Source organism: Drosophila melanogaster, chromosome 2L, assembly GCF_000001215.4.
Source record: "Drosophila melanogaster chromosome 2L".
Classification (NCBI taxonomy): domain Eukaryota; kingdom Metazoa; phylum Arthropoda; class Insecta; order Diptera; family Drosophilidae; genus Drosophila; species Drosophila melanogaster.
Window position 1 is genome coordinate 21851979 of NT_033779.5, and position 21875 is coordinate 21873853.

Here is a 21875-nt window from a genome sequence, read left to right on the forward strand (position 1 = left end):
TTGGAAAAGTTTTTGTACAGATATTGTTGTAATAAAGACTGAAAGAGCCCGATTGAAAAAAAAAAGCTTCAATTGGTGTGGACGGCAGTTCGCATAGTAACGAATCACAAAAGGAGAGCTTGTGAAGACATCTACTATGTACATATACAAAATATACATAAACAAAAATAAATGAAATGTTCGGAGGTCCGAATAATGGTAATGCGACCTAATTCGTATGGAATCTGTTTAAAAACATTTCCAGAACGTTATTTAAATATTTTTTCTTTTCGATATGAAAAACATAAGTTTTACCACTTTTTATGAAAAACCTACTACCTTAGCGGGAAAATCGCTATAAAAAGCTTATTTTAAAAGCCCTTAATATTCGACTAGAGACTTTTGCTTATCGAAATTATTGCCTTCAAAATTAAAGCAAATTTCAAAAATCATAATTCGATAGAAGGTTCAAAAGGTATTCGCAGTATAAGGGTAAGTCATTACGGTTCTTTATCTTATTGTTTTAAATACATTTTTATTTATATTTATGTATACATTTTTTGCATATATATTTTTATAATATATATTTCTATAATGTATATTTTTATAATATATTTTTTACTTACCCAAGTCTCTGTATCCATCCCTTGAGATCTCTATACTTTTGGTACAAATCAGTTAGAAATTCGTTTTAGAAAGGACTAAAAAATAATTAAGGCTAAATTGTTGTATATACATTTGTATTCATGTTAATAATAATCGTCCCAAAATTTAATATCTGAAACTTTTGAACATAGTTATCGATGATAATAATAATAGATAAATAATAGATAACAGATAAAACTACAGCTTGTACAAAAATAAAGATGTACACATTTAAATATTATAAAAATTATACTATAAACATTATTAAACGCTATTAACCTACATATATAATTATGAACTTGGTTAGTCGTCTTCATTGAAAGAACCCAAGTAATAACACTTAATTACCAAATTCCAAAAACAAAACTATTCGAATGTCTCAGAGCTGTTAGGGGCCAGGGTGAAAAATCAAAATTTATGACTAATAACTAATGATAATTACAAACATGCAGCAAATCATACGCTAGATGTGGGAACGAACGAACCGTCGAAAAAGAAAGAGCCTCAGAGAAAATCTCATGGACTGAAAACCATAAATTTGATAATTGACTTTCCACCAAAGGAAAAGAAGCCAAAGGAACCGAAAAATTTCTATTGGCTTACACAATCGATGAAACACATAAATCTTAAGTGAGGGAATTTAGAAAATCCAGCCACCTTAAATAGACAACTGCAAAACGGAAATGTACATCATAAAAATATTAAAAATTCTCTGTCATTCTTCTAATATGGTCTTTTTGGACATTCTTGGAAAGATAAAAGTCGATGCCGGTTGGCCGCCGTTCCAGTGCATTAGAGATCGCGTTTAAAATGGTACCCCGATGGGCTGTCAAGGCCGTAAATCTAGAATAGGGGCACTCTTTGCTGCCCTCTCGTGCAGCTCATGTATTTTCATAATTTTCATATTTCTCCGTGGCTCAGCAGCTGCGCGCCTGCGCTAAAGTGTCTGACGGATGCGGCGCATTCGATTTCGTTCTGCCAAATTAGCCGGGCCCCGTGATTTATGTCGTCCTTCTGGCTCTTTGGCCGTTTGTCCCTTTTAGCCAGTCCGCGTGACTCGAGCGTTGCATCAGCGCTCCTGCGGGGTGTCCTGTTTCGTAAATTTGTCACATTTTGCGTAAAAGAAAGCGCAGCATGTGCTCGAAGGCGGGACACCTACGTCTTTGTCACCGCCAAGGGTTCCATTCGCTGCCACGGTTACTTTCAACTTTCTTATCTTTCAGGGCCCCCCTCCCCCTCACGTGGGCATATATTTTCGAGGTTAACTTTGTACTCCTCTAGTGCTCTATTTTCGATTGAGCTCGCTCTGTTCACCCTCGCGTAAATCATTCAAAACTTGACATTTTTTCTTCTTTTTATTTTTGATTGCGAACCATTGTTTCTTGGAGGGATGCGGACAAGCGAGTGTATGTTAATTTTTGGATACGGAGGCACTTTATTAAGATGAAACCGCGCCACCACCATCGGCATCTAATGTGGTCGGCCACAAAACAGAACTCAGCTGGCTCCCGAGGTGGATTTCCACTGTCAAAACTTGATTAGTTGCTTTCGATTCCGCCTGCCTCCCTTCTACTGTTTTCTCCTTTCCTTCTGCTGTCATTTCCTAAAGCGATGTCAATACCGCCCGTCATAAATCTAACCAGAAGGGGTTACATTTACAGATAGCCACTCGCATGGCCTTAAAATATATATTTTTATTCAGTCACATACGTGAACACACCCATAGGACGATTTAATGGCCTGTGCCTAGGCTTATTAAGTTATGAAGATACAGAAAAATATATATCAAATTAAAAATATATATAATATTAGGAATATGATTAATAATATTTTATAAATAAAAGATTCTGCAGCATAGCTCTGCAAGAAGCCGATTAAGATATAATCTTTTCAAAAACTAGGATCTTATTTCAAAGAGTATCTTTATAGCTGGTTTAAGTAAAATTAAATGCATAATATCAAATGAATGCTTTTAATATAAAAAAAAACTTTAAGAATATAAAACGATTAAACGAAATAGGCCGAGTAAAAGTAAATAATTTGTACAAGCAAAGAAATATATGTATAAATTAATACGGTTATATCGAATCTACTATTCTACTCATATCTCAGAGGCTATACAAGTTAGAAAGTTGAGATTGGCACGCCAACTCAACGCATACAAAATTCCCACAGCTGCTACGTCCAAATACGAGTATTTGAAAAAATCGATTCATTTATTGGTTTTATTATTTGCCTGGCCAATTTATCTTGATCAAAACATAAAATAAGGCAAAGGTGGCATATGAATACTAACAAAATAACTAAGCAAGAGGGACTGCTACAGATTTAATTTAATGATTTCTAATATTCATTGTATTTAAAATATTTACTATTTACAAAGTAAGACGATTATTGATTAAAGCAATAACGATTTTGCAGGCATAAAGAAGCCTTCTAAGGAAAAAGAAAAAGAAAGCAATTATCTTAATCCTGGCTGGTGGTCGCCATTGGGAAAAAACTTATAGTCACCCTGAAAACGAATAACATCCGTTTGTGTTCTGGTCTTAGGGATCGCATTGAAATATAATTGCGACTATTTAATGCCATTAAAGTCACTCCAACGATTAATGACTAATGATGGTCGGTGAGGGTGGGTTTCCCAGTGGGTGTGTGTGGGTTTTGTGCCTGGGATTGATAGAATGATTTAATGACGCCAATAAATGGACGGACAAGCGAGCAGGAACGTGCGACACATTCGAAGCATTGGCGACCCGCATGGATAGTCCAGAAAAACAAAAGATGGCCGCACCATTGCCATATGGTCTCTTGAGGCTTCCATTATTCCAAGTAAGATATACACCATAACCGATTTTCTATTATGTTAAGATATTGTAAAGTATTCGAGACAACCAAGCAAAAATACCTTTTAAGGAATTTTAAAGAAATTTTGTGAAGACAGCATTTGCAACATACAAAAGTTTTGGTATTAACTTTTGTTATAAAAAAAAAAAGAAAATCCTATATCAAAAATTATCTTACGCCCATTCTAACGACCACAAGCTATCCAAAGCAATGAAATCTGAAATCGAATCCAAAAACGGAGGAAACGCGTCATTGTCATCCACATTCGTAAATTCGTAATTCTAGAGCGGATCCGGCGTGAGTTTTATGTGAAATTGATATCGCTGTTATCGACGATGTCCTTTCAGCCTGTTCTATATTCCTCCCTATCGCACTGTGGAATTCGTGCGCGTGTGTTAGTGCGTGTACATAAATCTGTCAGTCGGCTTTCTTTTTGTCACTGCCTGACTGTCAATTCACACAAAAATTATGATCCTGAAAAGTAGATTATCCGTGATTTATCGCCGCATCATTGGAAAGTTGAAATTGCGTTTTCCACACACACAGACATAAAGTCAAGCGCGAGATACAGGAACATACATCGTGTATCTCTTGTTGCCTGAATGTGTCTGTCTGACAGAGTTACAGCCTTTGAGTTTGGAACCACACACTTTATTTGTTGACATTTCTCTGAGCCTTCTTCCTTACCGAACCTTTCTTCAATCTCAAGGTTTATTTATTACCCTCAGATGCATCTCCCGGGTCATTTCTCCTGCTCACTAGATAACAGAACACATCAAAATTATTTTCTTGAGTGAAAGTCGTCGGGGTAAATGGCAAGTGTGGCTATGAAGGAAGCAACACATACACTCATACAAAAGGATATCCCATCCCTGGCGATAATAAATAAAATTGAATGTGCTTTTGTTTGAACCTATTCAATATGTGCGTGTGAATGCTTTGTTTCTACGGATATCTTTCATTTCTTTTTCCATTTTTTCTCCATTTCAGGCTTTAAAACTCTCGATTCGCCCCTAAAACCCATTGATATAGAATGTTTTTGTTGGTTTCCTGAACAATTTTATCTGAAAAAATTTTTCGAACCTATCCATTTATGTATATAAGCTAATTGTATTTCAAATATAACAACTTTTTTCATTCGCATAAATAGGGATATGAATTTTCATTTTAATTTTCAATGAAAAATGTTGCTATTAGTTTTTTAAATTGGTTTATTTTCAAAACTGTCACATGTTTGCCAACATAGACTTTAATCACTTATTAGCCCAAATAAAAAGTGCTGCGTTGATCTCCATGGGTAGATATGTTAATCTTTGGCCAGTGATTAATTTGTAAAGGAAGATAATCCGATGGCGAAGTTTCAATTAAATCAAGATTAATCAAAAAAAAAAAAAGAAAAGAAAAAAGACAAGAGAGAGAATGCTATAGCCGAGTTCTTGGACTATCAGATACCCGTTACTCAGCTATTAATAATGCGAACGCGAAATTTCATTATATGGATAGATATTGGGGAATAAAATGAGAACAAACTTAAAAATTGTTCAAAGGCAAGGGGGTGAGCGGCATGGCGGTTTTAGAGCGTTAGAAAGTTTTTGCGAAAAAATGTCAACACATTTTTCAGAAGTGTGGGGGTGGCAGTTTTTTTGCGGTTTGTCGGCGTTAGAGTGGGTGTGGCAACATGGGTCAACAAAGTTACGCTGCGTCTTTGCCTATAGAATCTGTATGCTGAATTTCTGAGATCTCGACGTTCATACGTCTATACGTCTAGGCCATTGATCCTGATCAAGAATATATATACTTTATATAGTCGGAATCGCTACCTTCTGCATGTTGCATACTTTTCAACGAATCTAGTATACCCTTTTACTCTACGAGTAACGGGTATAATTAAGCAAACATTTTGAGTGCTTCCTCTAAAATTGGTATTAAAAATAAAACTTTTATCAAATCTACTATTATAATTCTGTCCTTATTAATATGAAAGGGGAGTGCTCTCTCAATTTTAGAGTTCTAAAAGCTTCCGGTCTTGAATGACAATTGCAATTTCCATCATCATCCCACTCCATTCCGTGCTTTTTATTGTCAAAGGAAAAGGAGAATTATTGTACGCATTTGGTAATAAATACCCTGTCAGGCCCGCATCGATTAGGAATACTCATGGATGCACTCGCGCTCAGATTCCAGACACCGGCTCCATGGTTGCGCTTGGGAGCAGGATGATGGCGCGGCAGCTTCCAATAATGTGAGTCAATAAATCGCCAATCAAGCAATCATACACAATTTATTTCTCTCCATAATTATTGAGGAGCTTGAGGAGGGATCTAAAGCTCCAAGCCCCCAGGAGCCTCCAAAGCCCCTCCCTACCACTCAATCGCGCCTCCAAAAGCCAAATGCAGCCGTGTGATTATGACGCTGCTGTTCGACGCCCTGTAGCGGATGGATCTGCCGGTCTACCTTACAAGCGGGAAAGAGACGGGCGATGTTAGGGCCTCATCTGAGAAAGAGACGGAGCGTTGGCACGCACAGAAACGGAGACAGTCGTGATTCGATTTCCCATCCTTCTCCTTATTTGATTTGTGGGATAAACTGACGGCCAGGCGAAGCTGTGTTAAAGAGGAGTTATTTGAGCTTCACCGTCAGTCCACAGAATTATTTGTATTAGTCGTTGTACAACACACAACCTCTTTAGAAGGCGTCATAATTTCAATTAATACTAAAGCTTTTGAATATAAGTACTTAAACTAATAAATAGGAGTGCAATGTGTCGGTCCACTATTGTTACCTTTATTCTTTCTTTGGCCATTTCATTTTTATGTATATTTTTGGTCAGTAATCGGTAAACATTTTAGGCACGCCTAGTCTTTTAATTTAAAATAAATAAAATTTTTATCAGCGAATAGTTGATTGGCATCAGTTCTACCAAAGACACTAGAATAACTAGAATAGTTCTAGTGTCTTTGGTTCTACCATATGAAGATTTTAAGCACTCACTTAATCGCTCAAATTTTGCACAATTTTTGCTAGGAGTAAGAGATAACACACTCGCATTTACCAGCGCGTTGTAATCATAGATCAATCTATAAAATAAAATCTTATTAAACTAAAAATGCGATAAAAATACAAAATTTTTATTTTTTTTTTTTATATTGGGATTCAGATGTTGCGAATGCTTTTGCTCTAGCTCTCACATGTCACTTGATATGATTGCGGACGGGAAGCTTGCAGCTCATTCTGAATAAAAAATTTTATTAATTTTCTCAAATGCTAATTTACGGCAGATTGAGGCTCAAGCAAAGTCTTCGTTTCCTCTGCGTTGCTTCAGTCAACAGAGAGCACGCGATCAAAATAAGAAGAGGGCATCATTATCGTCATCTTTAACTTGCTGTCAGTGGCAGCAATAAACATGGAGCTGTACCATGCCCATACACAGAGGCTCCAGGCACCATGCACCACGTGAATTGCAACGAATCGACGCACCGCAGCGAGGTAAAAAAGACTGGTAACCAGAGGAGCTTGACGTGGCTGAGCAACTGCTGCCATCGTGGCCACCACTTGCCACCCTGACTAAGAGCGACGAAGGTGCCCCTCACAGTTGGCGGCGGACATGATGGACTTGGTGCATTTCTCGGCCCTTGGGATATCACCATTGGCTTGTCTCGGACCTCGGATCACCAGCTGCCTCTATACCATTTGGAGGATGATGATGGGTGCTGAAATACATGCATCTGGTAGGAGCACGTTGAAACATCGCAACGCAAGAGTACGTTTCGTGCTTAGGAGTACCACCTCACGCTGCGAAACAAAAGTAACAATCTAAGAGATGCTGGGATCGATTGATCATTCGGGAGTTTCTAATTAAGGCACTCGTCTAGCTGCGAAAAGAAATACTCCGCACAAGAATTTGAAAATTTCGAATTAGCGCACATTATCTGAATCGCTCTCCTTTCGGGCATTAAAAGCTGCGTTCAGTTGGCTCAGAGGCTGTCAACATATCATTGACAGAAAACCGATATCAAAAAGGGAAACGAGCCCAGTTGGACTGCCACCAAAGTTGGTCAACAGCAGACAATGCAGCTGCCGTGATCCGAGGCGCGAAGCGGAATGGTTCCTCGCACTGAAGGACGAAGGCTTCCGATTCCCCGAGAGTGGGGCACTGCAGAGACAGGAGGAGCAGCAGGAGCAGATGCTGCAGCGGCGGTGAGTATCAGAAAGCACCACAGTGCCATAGAAAAGTGGCACACTCATCGGCAACTGCAATGGCAACTGCAGCAGAGAGTGCAGCTTGTGCAACAAGTTCCAGTTCCTGCTGTGTTGCAGCTTTAATTGACAGCGACAAACGTCGTGCGATGCCACTGCCACCCACCCAGCAGTGGAGCTCCCCTCGGCACATATGTAGATACCCCTGGCCGCACTGGATTCGGACAAAGCGAAGGACAATCGAAACAATGCGACTGAGAGGGCCCAGTTTTCCCTTCTCCGAATCGTCACCTTGGCTTTCGGCCTCATCGGACTGAGGCGGCAGGCTAAAGTGCGAATGGTTCTGGGCCGAGAGGAGCCGAATGGGCCACTGCGCTGAATGCTCGAAATCATTTGTGGGATCAACTATTATGGATTCTTCTGAGATTTAAAACCAGCAAAACTTATTTAATACTCTTGCAGAGGGTGTATTGTTTTAAATCAGAGTTTGCAATGCAGTAAGTCAAATATTATGCATAAATGTATACATTTTATCAACAGCCACGTCGATAAAGCTATGTTCGTTAGTTTTTTTCTACGCAATCGAATCTCTAAGTTTTAAAAGCTTTTAGCATGAAGCTATAGCGAAAGTCATCTTTCTATTGTAGCTAGTATAAACATAAGTTGTATTGCCCTCATAGGAAAATTTTGTGGTATATATATGTCAAATAGTTTCCATAAAAACAGAAGGCAACTTATAAGCTAATAATGGAAAAACAAAATCGTCGGAACATAAATTGAAATGATAGAAAAGAAATCATAATCGGAATTCAAATAATTAAGATCCGTACGGATTCTTCACTTATATAAATAAACACAAAAAAAAAAAATTTATCCCTAAGCGAATGCCAGGTCTTCTCATATAGTAATGCTCACGCAAAACTAACTTGAAATTTCCAAGTTCTGGACTCCAGACACATTTTCGATCTGCACCAGATGCCCATTGTGCAGCTCCTTCTTATTCCAGGTCCGCGCCAGCTCTTCGATTATCGGGCAGCGACAATTTGTTGGTCGCCTGCGCCCCTAATGAAATGCACTTCGAAAGACGTATGTGCACAAGCGAGTGCGTCGGACGTGCAACAGGTTGCCTGGTTTCGATGGCCGCTGGGTGTTGCATTCGTGTTAACCTGTGTGTATGCAGGTGTATGCATGTGTGTGTGTGTGTGTGTGTGTACTGGCCACAATTGGCAGTCCAAGCCGAAAATCGCCTTCTCACGGCGAAAGACCATCATCGTTCTGGGGACCTACCGCCTTCTTGGTTGTGCCGTGATTTTATAGCATTCGCTTGTAGATTTGCGGAAAGCAGCGGTGCGGCGGCAGAAATTCAGCAGGCGCAGTTTGATGCATGTAACTTGTCGTGCATAATATTTTTTAAACATATTCAGCACTGGACGTGCTACATAATTTTGCCACAACATTCGAGACAGAGAACGGCTTGGGCGAGGGGTCGGCTCGGCCAGTGTAGGGGAGTGGCTGGGCAATATGGCTTATTGTTCATAGGAAAAATTCGAAGGAAATCTGGCGTTATGCAAATTTTACTGCCGAACAAGCCAAACCCAAATGGTGTTACTAGTAATTAAGTGGGTTTTCATTGCTGGGTTAGTGTATATTTTACCGGGGCCGTAAAAAATGCCCTGCGCAATCAGCAGGCAAATAAGTACTTAGAGGGCCCGACTAAACAGTGACAAATCTGAACTTAATTCGGGGATCTCAAGTGCCCGGGGATCCAAACAAAGAACACTTCACTGCAGCCCTATTGTCGCCGCCTTTGATCTTGCCGAGAGTTATGGGGGCTGTAAGAAGACTTCCCAGACCTGTGATGATTACTTGCACATATTAATTGTCATGCCGAATCGAGGGAATGGGCGCATCAGTTCTTTTGAACTACAGAGTTAATATTTTCTCATATTTGTTTCTCAAAATATCTCGGCGGGAAGCAAACACAATTTCGGCGATGGTGCTGGGCTCCTTCTGGCGATTATCAGCCGGATACATTTTTATCTCCAGCCCAAGATTGTTGTCAGTGGCGGCGGCGTTGGCGGCAGAACAATTAAGAAATGAACTATCGCCATCGCCGTAAAGGTGATCGTGATTGCCGAAGGGGAAGGGTGGCAGCGGAATGTGGATCTCTTGTGGGGGAGCCAATTAGCCAGCCGCAGTGTTTGCCGATCAAATCTGGGAGGGCCGAAGCCCGAATGGACCACTTTCTCGGCGGTTTTGCAACGCTTGGTCTTTTTAATTAACTGAAAATCGGGTGAAGCGTATGTGTTTACACACAGCAGCTGGTGCTGAAGCTTTATGGCCGCCTTCCGGTTTCAATATTTACCCAGAGTTTAAAAAGTCATAAAGCACCTATTATGGCCTATTTTAGCCTGGCATATGTTTGCCGAATATTTACCAACGTAGTAAACTAAGCTATTCTATCAAAGGCGTTCCGAGATAAACCCTATAAAGTTGTTAAACGCCAGTTGGCCGATCGCGATCCGATGAATAATATTTGATCTTGTTTCTAATTAGATCAGAATTTAATGTTGGGATTACGTTTGCTGACGCAGTTAATCATGCAGCTTAGCGTAAATATTTATACTTGTTGATGCTTCTCAATTCCTGAATTCCTTCTCGAAGAAATCATTTCCTTGAATTTCCCGTTTTTGGTATACCGATAGAAATTGGAAAATAAAACGAAAAAGTTCGTCAATTTTGAGCGGTTTGTATGCGAAAAAGTGGGGGTGACCACATTTGGAGGCATGTCTTATCTAAATTTTTCAGCTCTTATGGTGATTAACGTTTATACGGACGGACAAACGGACATGGCCAAATCGACTCGTCCATTGATCCCGATAATATAGCGGGAAACGATACCCATAAATATTTACCAAATTACGAATTTCAAATACGATATTTTTCAAAATTCACCACCTCAACTAAATGGCAATTATGAACTTATTAGACGATTCAGTTACCGAAAAGTTAATCACGTTGTTATACAAATACACTGAGTTCCTCTCATCGGCTGAAAAGCAATCAGTGCACTATTGCTGGCATTTGCTTTTTTTTATCGCAGAAACCTAGTCTAATTGCACCTGCCAGACAATCGAATTTTTCCCGACTCATGTCTGGTTCTCCTCCAATCCCTACTCTGCCCCTCTAGTCCAGGAAGTGATCAGGTGTACGGTCGTCGTCGCAAATCATGACATGAGTTCAATTTGTGACAATTATTGTTGCAACATTTCAAATCGAAGCATTTTGCATTCGGCCTCAGGCGGTCTTTGGACAGTTGTGTGATTTTTATCGTTTTTCATTCGATTTGAGTTCAGTTTTTCCGACTCTTTATATTTTTCATTATTTTTCCCCACTTTGATATACGCTTTTATGCAGCTTGTGTTGCTGATGTTGATATGGCCGTTCTATTTCAACATGCCACATATGTGTGCAAAACGTGGCTGAGTTGCCGATGCCTCCTTTTTAAACACATTAATTTTTTATTGAAAATAACTTGTGCATTTTTGCAAAACATATGCAGCATATGAATTAAAATTGGGCGTTGACTTATAATTTTATAACGTATTTCAATTAATTTTATTGCCGCGTACTTTTTTTACTTAGGGCCCTCTTGTATTTATTCTTGTTGCTTGATTAAAACAATGGTATTCTTTTAAAATCATTTATTTGGGCATGTTAAAAGAAAATTGTTTGCTCTTACATATGTACATATGCTTTTCATCATCTCGCACTACGGACAGCGCTGATCGTGGACACGATTTGTGTCGCACCTGTTTGCCAATTTGAAATGAGGTTATGAACCCAACTGTAGTTTCTCAACCAGCCAGAACAGCAACAATACCAGCGGCGATGACCGAAACGCATTTGCCCACCTTTTAGCCGGTTTTCCCTCGTTCGCTTCGCTCCCTGCAAATTGGCCCGCGGCGCAAGCGCTTTTCCTTTTGTGGAGACCAAAGAACTTGTTGGCCAGGCCGAATGGTTGCCATGTGGCTCGGATCGGATCGGATCGGATCGGATCGGATAGGATAGGATATGCTCGGATCGGTGGCTTGGCAGCTATATGCAGCTATAGCTTAGTCGGCCAACACCGCTGGAGATTGATGTTCGGTGCCTCTGACATTTGTTTCGCGCGCCATCTCGTCGGCCGTTTCGCTCGCTCTCGCACGATTAATAAACAAACTGGTTTTCCCTGCCGTGTGATTCAAATGTTTTTTTCTTCCCTTGTACAGCATAAAGCGTTTGAGTGGACTTACTGGATTTTCCACTAAAATGAAAAATTGCTCTGAGTGACCATGTAAACAAATCCATTAGGCTGTAGAAATATTTAAATTATTTAACTTAATTTCCAAAGGTATTTCTCATAATATCCAAGATTATATAGCCTAACATATGGTGACACTCGTATTTTCATCGCCAGCAGCTGGAAATTTGAAATGCTTTTGTAAAGTTAAATTCTTTATAAATCTTAAATGGAGTTATCTGAGAAATCGAGATTGAGAGATCGAATTAAAACCGAATCGATAAAAAACAAGGAAGGTTTATTTCAGATTTCTTCTACTGTAAGTTGCAGTTCAGTCCTCCTACAAAAGTTTGCGAGCATCTTGTTCGGGTATGCTGATCATCTATTGTTCATCCAGCAAATACATACACGTACTTATTTGCTAATTCGGTATATCCAGTGAGAGTTTTCGTTAGCGCACAAACGTCAACTGCCAATTGGCGACGCCAACGCGAGCAGCTGCCTCGTTTCCTTTTGGCCTGCAGTTTCGTCACATTCAGCCGAAAACCAACAGGTTAATTCAGGCTTCTTATGCCAAATGAGCAAAATTTCGGCTTTAAAAGGAAAGCGGCGAAAGATATTGTTTTTTGCTAGTAGTTCGATTTGGCGTGGCTTAAAAACAACCAACTTCGCGCAAGGAGAAGCATTGAAGTGTCGACAAAGACAATGCGGCAACATATTCGATTGCCGGGCATCCAAATTTGCGAGGCGTTTGGGCCAACTTCTTTGGCTAAGTTCCGCATTTGTGTGGAGTGTGGAGAGGTGCGGTGCTGACAGGCGAAGATTGCCGCCAATGCGCGTAAAGGTGTCATTTGTTGAATACATGCATTTTCCGGCTGGACAAGAAATCGCTGCGATGTTAAAGACGGGTGCAGCATGCAACTTCGGCGGGCTAAATACCACGTGAGTGCTTGGGACGTGGCACAGTGGTAGGAAAGGCATAGGAAATTATTACAAACAATTATTAAATGCAAACTGGAATAGTGTCTATACTCCTTTTATTAAGGTACAATTAAACTTAAAGTACTGTCACGGCATGACAGGAATGATTTGAAATAGTTTCGTAAAAGTAATGATTTAACATACGCCTGTTAATTTCACACAATCCTTTTTCCCTTTTGAGGGAATTGCTTTGATTTTTGCCACTGTTGTAGACTTTCCTCCGTGCTGTCAGTTATGCTCACTTTTGTTGTCAAACCCTACTGTCAGCTGCGTTCTACTGCCATTTTTCGCTGGTTTTGTTGTACATGCTATGCCGCGTTTTGTGCAATTCTGACACATTTTAACAATTTACGAAGCGCTGTGATATCCATGCTCCGCATTCAACAGAACATAGCTTTGACAACTAAATTCAAAGCAATTCATACATCATTCTCATAGTGGTGGTTTTCTCCCCAGTGATGACACAATTGTTTATCCCACGTACTTGGGAACTGTGGTGTAATAAGATATTAGCTACTTTCTATTCAGGATTGGGATACAGATTACAGATTACAATCAAGTCTCTACTAACATTTAAATTTTTTTGGAATGTTAGCTGAAATGCCTTAATAAAAAAAGCTCAGACGGTTAAATTATTTGAAGAATAATTCCTCCGAATGCTTTCAGAGAGTGAGACATTTGATTTTAACTAAAAATGTTGCATTTTAATGGCTTCGAAGGAGAGCTCATCACTGGTGAAACCACCTGGATTCCACCTGTTCGGAAAACTGCGTGTGTCAAAGTGCGTGTGCGGCGTCGGCGACATTTGTATAGACTGTAACGGTATCCTTGTCCACTTCAGTTTCACCGGCAGTTGTCAGTTGCGTTTTGATAATTTCATATTGGCCCACTGGCCCCATGTGCAATTCAATAGAGTTGCTTGGTTCCAACTCCAACTCCATCGCGGAATAATGGGCTGCTCTGGTTTGGTTTCCGTGGCAGTCGCCAGGCTCAGAAGTGATGAAAGTCACAGTGTTCACAGTTCAGTTAATTGATCAAACTCTGGGTTAGATTGGATTAAATATTATTGGTATCCCAAGATTTAGGGGGAATGGTGGTAAAGGGAGCCAGCAAAGAATCTAATCGGATTAAGGTAACAACACATGTACATAACTACAATATATATGTAGGAACACACAAATTGATTACCTTGAGCTGCCAATAGAAGGTTTTGTTTATTTTTGTTACTAACATATGGTCTAGTACGACATCCTGTTTATCCCCAATTCGAAAATTGTTTTCGAATGCCAGACGTATATGCTGCGAATCGAAATATCTTCTGATATCGGGCTCGGCTTTCAGGTGCCGCCTGAGTCAACGACATTCCGGATCAAAGCTTTTCGGGGCTAAATCTCAAATAACTCTGAGCTGAGTATCAGGGAGTGAAATGAAATGAAATGCATTCCAGCCGCCAAACATTCTCAGCCTTCGACATTTTTGAAGTTGTATACGTAAATGTACGTTTTTTCGTTTTTGTCTTTGCGTTAATTTATAGTCACTGATTGGGGCGTTATTCTTATTGATCCAGGCCATAAATTAGGAGAACCCTGACATGCCACATACATTACCGACATTTCAGCGTTTGATTTGTTATTTATCATACGAGCGTCGTGGCGAGCGGGACGGCTGCAGCGGCAGCCGAGTGTGAGCGAGAGGGAGAGGCGCGAGACCCAATGGCGATGGCGATGGAGGAATCTCGTAGCATCCGATCTGATCCGATCTCAACTTCATCTCGGGGCTTACCTGTAAAACTAGTTTCGATCTTTTCCAGCATTTCGTTCTTCGTCTGAGCGCTCGGCTCTTATTTTGTCTTTTTTCTTCATTTTTTTAATGATGAAATATACATTTTGAGTTTAATATATCAAATCGAATGGCGGGCAAGCGAATGTTAATTTGCTTCGTCTTTTTGCGCGAGTCTCTTTTGAGCGTTCGTTTTTGCGTTCTTTTTTCTTAATTTTGATTTATTTCATTTTAAAATTAAAAATCGATTGAGTAACGAACAATCTGTCGATCTGTTCGCTGTTCAGCGAATTTTAATTTTCGTTTAAATATGGATTTCGGTTCCGATTCGAATTCTCTTTCGGATCTGCGATCCGACTTCGATTTGTGTTTTTAGGTAGCCAGCAGATCGTTTAATATGCAAAGACTTTCTGATAAGGCGATCCAAACGTGTTTGTCGTTCTACTCGAATCTGTATCGCAGTCTCCTCCGCGGTTGCGTGTGCGTGGATTTTTGAGTGATTAATTAAAATTATGCCCAGAAAGCGAACTAATGAGTTTAATACGACGAAGTCCATTAATTAACTACGAAGCAGGCGGCGGGACGACGTTGACATTAAGGCATCATCAGCAGAGTCGACCTCTATAATTAAGGCTGAACCCGGGAGAGAGGCCCAAAAGCCTCGAAATGTGGACAAGAGCAACTGAGGAAAACTGTATCAATGTGTCGGAATAAGACTTTGGCATACCCAGTAGTAAATCGTCAGAAAGCTCCCTAGGTCTTGATGATCTTGAGTGAAGAAGAAATCAGCGAAGTCGTTGGCTGATGGGTTATGTATTCAAACCATCCTTACCGTATAGTTAGGTTAGTACTCGCTGATCATTTAATGTATATACCCTTTTCAGTACGGAGTATGGAAAGAAAACAAAAGGCGGGAATCGAAGCTCCAACATGGATGGAGATGAAGTCACAGACCCACCAAATGAGCGTTGATGAGTTCCATTTAAATAAAATCTTGATCGGCAGGCAGACCAAGTCGCGGCATCCGTTTTGAGGCCCATAGAGACCATGCTGAGGGGCAGTCGGAGCAAAATTAATATCGTAAAAAGATACATCCGATAATTTATGAAACATAAATAACTAAAACAAAAATACAAATCATTTGTCCGATGACAGTTGCTGCGTCTGTTTTTCAATAGCTTTTTCGAATTGATTCCGTTGCTTGATGGCGTTCATCGTCGATTTTCGTTTCTCTGTGGTTTTTTATTATCTTTCATTCCCTTGGTCGAATCCAGCTGACATTTGCTTATTATTATTGGTCAGCCCGAACCGGGACCGTTTCATCTTGGTAGTGAATCGACGGATGGAACGTTGAATTTATGTAAATCGCGCTCTCCGAATCTGAAATAGGAACGCACCCCGACGAATTATGAATTTATTGTGGCTGTCTTGGAGGATTTTTGTTTTTACGTTCGCGGCTCCCATCTGGAGAGCATTTTTGTTAATGTAGTTTCCCCAACGTTCTCTACCGATAATTTAACAAACATTGTACAATTTCAGATAAAGTGACATAAAACCATCAACTGCGTGGCGCAGACAGAAGTGGGTCTATTATAACCGTTGCTTGTAAACTAAAAAGGTATTCTATATACCATATAACGTAAAGACATTGGAATACAAATGTTAGCACTTTTTCACCCTTTTGAAACTATGGCTCCATGTTTCTTAAGATAACCTTATACAATTATATAAGAAAATTATTCGAAGCAAATCAAATTGATACCCATTATTATCGTTTTCCCATTTAGTACGTGTACTATACTATGCCACCGCACGCATCCACATTTTCCTCGCAGTCGGCTTCGATGCTGTGTTAATTTGACCAAATTTTCGGGATCATCAGTCTAACAACGACTTCTCATTGGAGGCTCTTGCTTGGAGTGCACATTTCACATCTGAACACCGTAAGCGGTGCTCCCTTGCACTTCGTTGTATTCGGTAGAGCCCACAAATCAAGGGTGAAATATATTCGGCGAGCGATAAAAATTCAGCAAAGAGGAAACACAGACCTCAAGCGAATGGAGGAGTCTATATACATGAAAATGAAGATGTAAATTATACGAAATGTGAGGCATTGACCAACCAAAGAGCAGCCACAACATGGAGGACTGGAAGACGGCGAGCCATTCCGAACACCAGAGGCAGGTAATGCTATCAATCTACAAGCTGTATCTAACAGATGCACTGCAGTGCGAGAGAGGCGGCACTACAGTATGTTGAAAGGGATGGTATGGAGCTGAGTGCCGGGTAAGGAAAGGCAGCTCGCATACTCGTATATAAGAAACACCCTCCCGGGCAAATGATTGATTGCTCATCATTTTTCATTCTTAATGAAAATGCACCCCGCTGGCAAGAGTTGAGTTCACTCGCTGGTTGGCTGCCCCGTAGATCCAGTCGCCAATGTATCTGTATCTGTTTCTGTGTCTGTGTCTGAATGTGTATCTGTATCTGTACCTGCGTCCGTGCCCCGATGCGGCTATGTCTGTTCTCGTGGCACACCTGAGTCGCGCAAACAAGCTGGCAGAAAGGTGCAAAGGTGCGATTATCGCGACTGTTGGGTGGCAGTGCGGGGAGGGGGCCAGGCTAAGCTTGGCCAAATTTAACGTTCGCCGCCCAGAGGCATAAAAATGGCTGCCAAGAGAGAACATGGCTTTCCCGTTCCACCACCATTCCTCGTTCTCACCCGGCTGCCAGTCAACTGTCAAGTGTTCTGTGCCCGCGTCATGCTATGCATCATCTTATGGCAGTTATTAACCTTTGTTTTGCTCCGCCCAACTCTACATGTTTGCTGCACGTATCCTCCAGTCCCCCGCGCTTCCATCCGCATGGTTTAGGAGCCGAGGCAGTAAGAAAATTAAAATAGGAATTTAAACAAAATAAAATTAAAGAAATTTGTTTAATTTGTTTAATTCCAGCTTCCAGCTACAGTTCCCGTTTTTACACTGGACAAAAAAGCAAGTGACCATTGCCCAAAGGTAAATAGAAGTAAATCTGTTTGCAAGAGCCAACATAAAATCGTTGCATAAACGGAAGATAATAAGAAACGGAAAGGGTATTATTTTTAATCACACCATAAAGAAGAATAAAAAATTCTTACTTTTTTACTTACAGATACTTTGTTTTTAAATTAAATAAGAAAATTATAGTATTTTGGATCAGCTTGGACCGATGACTTTGAATAAACATTGTTATTTTATCTAATTTAATCAATCTAATCTAATCATTAGATTTAAGCTGTAAATATGTGTAGGCCTGTCCTTTTCCTCTCTATTCCTGAGCGACACAAATTTCGGGATCAGAGATGAGGTCAAAGGAGGAACTGTCGCCTACTCGGCGGGCATTGCTGCTAGTGAATTTGCCTCAGATGACTGTGGCAACGGGCATCATCATTAATCATTTTTATTTGCACGCCGCCGCAGTTGGGCCACTGGAATTGGAGGTGGAGAGGGCTGTTAATGGGCGGCATAGCCACCCTCGTCAACGACAAAAATCCAGCCAGTATGTCACATTGCCGGGCCACCCAGCCACCCACCGAGCCAGTCAGCCATCATCATCATCATCAGCATCTGAGTAAACAACTGAACATGGACAGTAAATTGTAGACGTCATAATGTTGAGGGCGAGCAGCACCGACAACAGTAGCGCAGTACGAAAATCGTCGACGGCAACTGTATAAGTTATTACGCTGTGTACTCTTTGCGCACATAAAAATACATTAATAAATATTATTTATGAATACTCGCATGTAGAATATATAGCGCACCATTCTGTGCAACATCTTTTTTCCTCGTCCCACCCCACTTCTACCACTTTTCAGCTTGCTCATCATTGAGCTCCACCCCCAAAAACTGATGTGCAAAGATGGGAGGAGAAGTTTCACGTGTGGATTGGACCCGCTCCAGGAGCCATATCGGAGCAACTGGAAAGGCAAAAATATAGGGGCACAGATCTGTAATAATAATTGAACAAATTAGAAATTGGATACTGCATTTTAGGAAATATTGAATATTGATAAATATTAATAAACAACCTAATTAATAACTTATAAAATAAAAATAGCAATTCTTTTTCACCTTTAGTTGCAAACTTATCCGTGTGATTTCATCGCAATTTTATATATTCTGACATCTGTAAAATTAAGTAAAAGTACTCGATTTCGTTTGGATTTCATTCTATATATGCCCAAGTCATAAATAATTTTTTTTTATTTATGTTTCATTTTGCTGTTTGAATTTATATGTTTGTTTTGCCATTCATGCAAATGCAAATTTGGTAATTGTGTCTGTCGCTTTTTCACTCTCTTTTTTCGAGTTTTTGGTTTATTTATTTGAATGAAAGATTTTATTTTATGGCAAATGGGACTTAAACCGTAAATAAGCCCACTGAGTGTTGTGCTTGTGCGTAATGAATGACATTTTTTGCCATTACGTTGTTTTAGAAGGTACAGATTAGCAAATATTATACATTATATATATACATATTGATATTAAGTCATCCGCTATATAATGGGTTTGTAAAACTCAAGGACTTAATTCAGATTCTAGCCAAGATAAATAAAACATTTGAGTCTTTCCCATTGGTAAACAATTGATTATGGCTACGTTCCACTCTAATATCTGATGTTTGTAGTGCATACAAATCGCGCGGACATACATAACTCTGCCTTTTGCCCTGACAATCGATCCATCCAATCTTGGGTCTGTGCGGAAAGGCCATTAACTTGATATATGCGCATCGACCGCCTAATGATTGCCGAATTTCTAATTATACGCATAAGGAATTATATCTGTCAATAAATTTGCCACTGTGCCAAAGCAGGGAACAAGCTCCATGCGCTGCGAGGGCGATTCCGCTGGGGGACGAAAAAAGGGCGAAAAAGAAATCAGCAGAGGCCATAATTCACTCACACACACACACACACTCTCTCTCTCTCTCAGCAGACAGACAGACAGACAGGACGTCTTGCCTTGGCTAGCGTAAATCCTTCCACAACTGACAACGGGAATGGCCGCTCACTGCTTATATAAATGATGAGTCCAAAAGTCCGAGCAGAGTCCGGGTACGAATTCGAGTCCCCGGCAGGGCCACAATGAGCTAGGCAAGGCAGGGGCGGGGCAGGCAGGAAATATTTGGCCGAATGACGCATAAAACAAATCCAAGGAGCCCAAGACACCACGTCCCTAGCCCCAAGCCCCAAGGTCTGCCTTGCATTGAGTTGACGGACTTGCCTCGATGGAGGAGGGTGAATACGGCTTCGCCGGCTGGCTCGTCATCATTATCATCAATGGCAGTCATCGTGGCCGAGACGAAAGTCTTTTTGGCCAAACCCGAAGACAGTCGCAAAGGAGGAGGAAGGAGCACGGCCACAGCCATACCACCGACATCGACCCCATATATTTCTGCTCGCCTGACATTAACGGCTGCTATCGCAGAGTGGAGCTATGCCCAGAGCTCTGCCAAGCTGGCATCATTACTGGCACTCTACGATTTATTGACGAGCAGGCCGAAGCACAGCTAGCCAAACCTAACCAACAGGACAGAACAGAACACACCCGAGCTGACAGGGCAGCCGAAAATTTAGAATAGTCTTCTTGGCAGGACGGCGCAAAAAGGATTGCTGGGGGTGGCCGTCTAGGGTGTGGCTAGGGTGCCAACTCGGCCTCCAAACTAAACCCCATTACTTTCTATGAACCATTCCTCTGACTTGACGCTTTGGCTTGGCAGGCAGTCAACGCAAGATGTCGTTTGCGTCGTTGACGACTCCTTGAGGTTTGTTGAATCAGGCAAATGTCACAGCATCAAAGTTTGGTGCTTTGCTCTGGGAAAATTGCATATTAGATAGCGGACCTTGGCTTAAATTGGATGGAGGCGGAGAGAGTATAAACGCGTTGTGATTATAGTGGCAAACGATTGGTATTACTATAACAAGGCGGCATTTTTGTTCGATAATCGAAAAGTATGTGAAGAATTTAAGTCGGGACAGACTATATTGGAAGACTATATAATATATACCGGTTTCTCGAAGTGTTGAACAGGGAGAATCTTACTTTCCTACATAAATTCTTGATCAGGATTACTATTCGAGCCGACCTGGATGTAATTTCCTGCTGTAATTTCGGGAAATATAAAATCAAGAAATTTTAGATTAAATAGCTCAAAACTTTCACTTTTAAAAAAATGATCGAACTTTATTCATTTTATTTTCTTTTTGCTAGGATATAAGCATTTGGACCACGCCTACTTTAACGGCCACAACCTGTCACATCTTTTGTTTTTGAAATATTTTCTAGTACTTCCACTAGCTGAGAAACTGTTATCTGATATTCGAGTAAATCGACTAAATCGTTTTTTACAACTTGTACTTTCCTACTTTAGTGTAAAACACTGTAAAAATCCATTCATTCAATTTATTTATTTATTGAATTATACCAAAAGGTAATACTTTAGTATTCAATCTGATAAAATGGATGGACTAAAATTGTAGCTTTCAAACTTTTTACCTAATTAGCCTTGTTCAATCCTTCACTTTGTAAGACCACAATTTCTTGGCATTCTTTCGAATAATTTCTTCCCTTCCATTTTTAAGTTCGTTCTAAAAGCATCACATGCACAATCGTCTTCGAGGGATTTTTGATCTGATGATTCATACGCCATGGCAGCTCGGTAGCGAAGCAGCCGCCCTGCTAAAAGCTATCTTTAATGTCAATGGATGCTGTGGGCCTACGTCCTGCCCTGCTCCTTGCAGTCCTGTGAAACCATTTATTTGCTGGAGTGCGCCTTCGGCATATTTTTAATTGCCTAATTTTGCGACTTGACTGATGGGCCCACTAAACGCTGCGAGGGTTGATGCTGCTGCTTCTGTTTTCTTTGCTCAAATTTTGTCGCTCAGCTTGATAAACGCCCGCTTGCCGCCTTTTGGCATTTTAAAATTGTCGCCAAAAACATCCACCGAGTCCTCACATCCTCTCCGGCTGGCAAGTGGCTTCATTTGCTGGCGCTGAAATATTTCACCATCCCACCGAGCGGCCTCCTGCCCCAACATCCCACAACCACCTCCACTCCGAGTTTGGACCCGGTATTGTCACCATCCACAGTGCTTGCGGCAAATTATGGGACAATATTTTAGGCT

At 40.7% G+C, this 21875-nt stretch overlaps 4 long non-coding RNA genes across 6 annotated transcripts, besides 3 other annotated features; 1 reads left to right on the plus strand and 3 right to left on the minus strand.

Annotated features, from left to right (window-relative positions):
• The first annotated feature begins 3115 nt into the window (after positions 1–3115).
• On the plus strand, positions 3116–17781 carry lncRNA:CR44917 (long non-coding RNA:CR44917). 3 transcript variants are annotated; one of them, NR_124422.1, is made up of 4 exons: positions 3116–3453; positions 16247–16325; positions 16495–17591; positions 17662–17781. It is a non-coding gene; the product is annotated as a long non-coding RNA:CR44917 (long non-coding RNA). The 3 variants fall into 3 exon arrangements; NR_124425.1 differs by lacking the exon at positions 3116–3453 and adding an exon at positions 15289–15550 and having other exon boundaries at positions 16495–16891; NR_124426.1 differs by lacking the exons at positions 3116–3453; positions 16247–16325; positions 16495–17591; positions 17662–17781 and adding exons at positions 15289–15520; positions 15592–15859.
• Positions 4878–5355: a mobile genetic element.
• Positions 10459–10552: a mobile genetic element.
• On the minus strand, positions 12968–14313 carry lncRNA:CR44918 (long non-coding RNA:CR44918). Its single transcript, NR_124423.1, has 2 exons — positions 14117–14313; positions 12968–14046 (listed from the first exon to the last, which is right to left on the minus strand). It is a non-coding gene; the product is annotated as a long non-coding RNA:CR44918 (long non-coding RNA).
• Positions 14876–16042, minus strand: lncRNA:CR44919 (long non-coding RNA:CR44919). Its single transcript, NR_124424.1, has 2 exons — positions 15540–16042; positions 14876–15475 (listed from the first exon to the last, which is right to left on the minus strand). It is a non-coding gene; the product is annotated as a long non-coding RNA:CR44919 (long non-coding RNA).
• A 196-nt stretch (positions 17782–17977) lies between the features above and the next one.
• On the minus strand, positions 17978–18674 carry lncRNA:CR44920 (long non-coding RNA:CR44920). Its single transcript, NR_124427.1, has 2 exons — positions 18510–18674; positions 17978–18440 (listed from the first exon to the last, which is right to left on the minus strand). It is a non-coding gene; the product is annotated as a long non-coding RNA:CR44920 (long non-coding RNA).
• Positions 18675–20805: 2131 nt separating this feature from the next.
• Positions 20806–21086: a mobile genetic element.
• The last annotated feature ends 789 nt before the right edge of the window (positions 21087–21875 follow it).